The sequence below is a fragment of the Elephantulus edwardii genome, unplaced genomic scaffold (assembly GCF_000299155.1).
Source record: "Elephantulus edwardii isolate Elephantulus edwardi_28Jun2011 unplaced genomic scaffold, EleEdw1.0 scaffold00223, whole genome shotgun sequence".
Taxonomy (NCBI): Eukaryota; Metazoa; Chordata; class Mammalia; order Macroscelidea; family Macroscelididae; genus Elephantulus; species Elephantulus edwardii.
Window position 1 is genome coordinate 1309100 of NW_006399973.1, and position 5091 is coordinate 1314190.

Consider the following 5091-nt stretch of genomic DNA (forward strand, 5'->3'; position numbering starts at 1 on the left):
AGAACAGATTTAAAAAAAAAGCCCGTCAATATATTTTCTACAAGAGACACATCTAAAAAAGAGAAAGACAGACTCAAAATCAAAGGCTAGAAAAAATATACCAAGCAAATGGCAACCTCAAAAAAGCAGGAGTGACAATGCTAATCTCTGATAAAACAGATTTCAGAATGAAACCCACCATCAAAGATAAGGAAGGGCATTACATACTGATTAAAGGCACAATAGATCAAGAAGACCTAACCTTGGTCAACATTTATGTACCAAATGATAAACCTGCAAAATACATAAAATAATGGTAAACTGAATTGAAGAGAGAAATAGATAGCACCACAGTAGTGGTAGGAGATTTCAACCCACCACTATCACCAAAGGATAGATCAACTCCAAAGAAACTCAGCAAAGATGCAGAAGATCTAAACTATACAATCAGCCAACTCAAATTTGTGGATGTATTCAGAGTATTGCACTCAATTAAAACTCAATTCACTTTCTTCTCGAGTGCACATGGTACATTCTCCAGAATGGATCATATATTAGGACACAAAGCAAGCCTCAACAAATTCAAAACATTGAAATACTACAAAGTATTTTCTCAGACCACAGTGACATAAAACTAGAAATTAACCACAGAAGAGTAAAGCTTACAAAACACCTATGTGGAAATTAAATAACTCTCTGCTAGAACATGATTGGGTTATAAAAGAAATAAAGAATAAAATAAAAAAGTTCCTTGAAACAAATGATAATGAAAATACAACTTACCAAAACCTCTGGGACACAGCTAAGGCAGTCTTCAGGGGACAGTTCATAGCCATCAGCACATATATATAAAAAGAAGAAAAAAGTAGAATTAATGATCTAACTCAACACTTTCAGCGAATAGAAAAAGATCAAAAATCTAATCCTACAGCCTCTAGAAGAAAAGAAATTATCAGGACAAGAGCTGAAATCAATGAGATAGAAAACAGAAAATCAGTTGAAACCATCAAAAAGACCAGGAGCTAGTTTTTTGAAAGGGTCAATAAAATTGACAAACCACTGACAAATTTAACAAAGGAAGAAAAAAAAAAAAAGAAACAGAAAAGACACAGATAACTCAGTTAAGAAATTGCAGAGGTGACATCACAACAGAACTAGAGGAAATTAAATCAATAATATCAGAATACTACGAAAAGCTATACTCATAAATTCGAAAACCTAGAGGAAATGGACAAATTCCTTTTAATGCATCCCTGCTCAGGTTGACAAGGATATATATATAGAACACTTGAACTCACAAGAGAAGAAACTGAAAATGTCATAAAAAAGACTACCCCATAAGAAAAGTCCTGGACCAGATGGTTTCATAGCTGAATTCTACCAAACATTCAGAGAGGATTTAGCACCCATTCTACTTAAATTATTTCAAAAAATTGAAAAGAAGGAACATTTCCAGAGTCATTCTATGAAGCAAATGTAACCCTAATACCAAAACCAGGAAAAGATATTACCAAGAAAGAAAACTACAGACCAAGTATCTCTTATGAATATAGATGCAAAAATTCTAGCCAATATAATCCAAAAGTATAAAAAAATATCATTTACCATGACCAAATGAGATTCATAACAGGTATGCAAGGACAGTTCAATGTAAGAAAAACAATCAATATAATTCACTATATTCACAAAGTAAATTATAAGAACCATATGATCTTAGCAATTTATGCAGAAAAGACATTTAACAAAATCTAACACTGATAAAGACACTTGGCAAAATTGGAATAGAAGGAAATTTCCTCAACATAGTGAAAAGCATATATGCAAAACCAAGAGCCAACTTAATCCTCAATGGAGAAAGACTAAAAACATTTTCCCTGCAAATAGGGACCAAACAAGGATGTCCACTGTCATCACTTCTTTTCAATATTGTAGTGGAAGTGCTTGCTAGGCAATATGACAAGAGAAGGAAATAAAAAGCATCCAGATTAGCAAAGAGATGGTTAAACTGTCGCTATCTGCAGATGATATGATAGTGTACACAGAAAACACCAAAGAATCAAAAAAACTGTTAGAGTTAATAGGCCAATTTAGTAGAGTGGCAGGATGTAAAAAAGATCAATATCCAAAAATCAGTAGGGTTCCTCTACAGCAACAAAGAGAACTCAGAGAAGCAAATCAAGAATACAATAACACTTACAATAGCCAATCACAAATTGAGATACTTGGGAGTGAACATAACTAGAGATACAAGAGACCTATACAAAGAAAACGACAGAGCATTTCTGCAAGACACAATAAAAGACCTAAAGAAATGGAAAAATGTGCCCTGTTCATAGATAGGAAGATTCAATACTGTGAAAATTACAAACTACCAAAGGCAATCTACATGTTCAATGCAATACCAATCCAGATAGCAAATTCATTTTTCAAGGAGATTGAAAAGGAAATTATCAAAATTATTTGGAGAGCCAAGAGATCCCAAATAAGCAAAACACTTCTGAGAAACAAAAATGAGGTTGGAGATGTAGCACTCCGTGACCTTAAAACCTACTACACAGCAGTAGTAACCAAAACACCATGGTACTGGTACAATGACAGGCACATAGACCAATGGAACAGAATTGAGAACCCAGAAATAGACACAGCTCTCTATGGTCTATGATATTCAACAAGAAAATCAAAGCTATCCAATCAGGAAAGGATAACCTCTTCAACAAATGCTACTGGCAAAATTAGACTTCCACCTGCAGAAAGCTGAAACAGGATCCACATCTCACACCATACACAAAAATCAATTCAAGGTGGATTAGAGACCTGGGAGTAAAGCCCAAAATCATATTATTCATAAGAGACAAACTGGAATCAAGCTTAGAAGTGCTAGTCCAAGGTATAAAGAGACCGCCAAATATAACCAGAAATACAAAATCTGAAGAGGATAAAATTGATGCATGGGACCTTCTAACAATTAAATCCACGTGTGCATCAAATTTTTTTTTCCATCAGGATGAAAAGGAAACCTACAGACTGGGAACAAACATTTGGTAATACCATCTCAGACAAGAGTCTTATAACAAAAGTTTACAGAATACTCCTGGGCCACCACAAGAAAACAACGGATAAACCAAATACAAAATGGGCAAGAGAAATGGAAAGAATTTTCACAGAGGAAGTTATTAAAACGGCAAACAGATTCAAGAAGAAATGCTCCAAATAACTGGTAATAAGAGAGATGCAAATCAAAACCACAATGAAGTACCCTCTCACTTCAGTAACAATGGCAAAGTTTAACAGGGAAGCAAGTAATAAATGTTGGAGAGGATGGTGTGACAAAGGAACTCTTATACATTGATGATGGGATTTTAAAATGGTATGACCATTCTGGAAGATAATTTGGCACTTCCTCAAAAAGCTGAACATAGAAATTCCATACTTGGAATATACCCTGAGAAAATGACAACTGAGGCACAAACAGAAAAATGTATGCCAATGTTCATAGCAGCATTATTCACCATCACAGGAACATGGAAACAGCCCAAATGTCCAACCACAAATGAATGGATTGAGAAATGATGGTACATTCACACAATGGAATACTATGCAGCATGCAGGAGCAAAGATTTTGTAAATTATTACCTAACTTGGGAGAGACTGGAGAGCGTTTTGTTGAATGAACTCAGTTCCACAAGGATGAATATTATATAAAACCATTCGGAGACAGTGCGATTGGCACAGGACAGAGCAGAGTTTAGGGTTGTTGTACAAAGGGTCGCTATGAGTCGCAAGCGACTCGATGGCACATAACAACAATAACATAAGGATCTAAGAGGGATGGTAGAGTTTGGAAGCAGAAGGATCAGGATGTCCAAGAGGAGGGGGAACTAATCATGGGATTGTACAATTTGATGGATGGGGAGTGAGGGTAATTAAAAGAATTTTTCCTTGAAAAAAATGTATTCAAATTTTGTAAATAAACTAGTAGAAATTAAAAAAAAAATGACAGATCATTGCCTTGGAGGCAAAGATGATGAGGCTTTGTCTCACATAATTTGGACATATTGCTAGAAGAGGTTATTCTTGGAGAAGGACATCATGCTTAGGAAGATGGAGGGACAGCGAAGGAGAGGAAGACCCTCAATCGGATGGGTTGCCATGACTGAGGCAAGGGACTGGAGTGTGTCAGAGATTGTGAGGATGGCAGAAAGATAGGATAGGCTTCAGATCTGTTGCTCTTAGGGTCACAATGAGTTGCATTTGGCTTGACAGCATCTAACAATAAGAGTCACACTTGAATCAACAGTAGCTAACAACAACAATCATCACCACATAATGTCCTACTTCAAATGCTGTGACTCTCCCCAGTCTGATCCCATCCCTATGCACATACATGCCTCCCCTCCATTTGCCCTGTCCAACAACAGCAACTGGGTCCCTGCAACCACATCAATTACTAACTACACGGTCTAGGACAAGTCACTACAAATCCTCAATCAGTTTGTTCACCTGCAAAATGGGAACAAGAAAATAATATATACCAATCTGGAAGACTGCTGTTGCTGTTGTTATGTGCCGTCCAGTCGTTTGCAACTCATAGCGACCCTATGTACAACACCTAAACTCTGCTTTGTCCTGTCCAATACACCCATTCCGATTGCCCCAGTCACTGAATCAATCCACCTCATAGAGGGCCTTCCTCTCCTGTGCTGTGCCTCCACCCTGCCAAGCATGATAACTCTCTCCAAGGACCAGTCCCTCCTTACTACATGTCCAAAGTATGTTAGATGGAGTCTCAGAATCCTTGCCTCCAAGGAGCCGCCCAGTTTAACCCTTTCCAGGATGAATCTGTTTGTTTTCCTAGTAGTCCATGGTACCCTCAATCCTCTTCTCCAGCACCAAATCTCAAAGGCATCAGTTATCCTTCTATCCTCCCTGCTCATTGTCCAACTCTCTGATGCATAACAAGTGATCACAAAGACCATGGCCTATATCAGACGCACCTTAATCTCCAGAGAGACACCACTGCTCTTCAGTACTTTGGAGAGGTCCCTAACAGCAGACTTTCCCATGGCAATGCGCCTTTTAATTTCCTGGTTGCTGGTACCAAGACTGTTGACT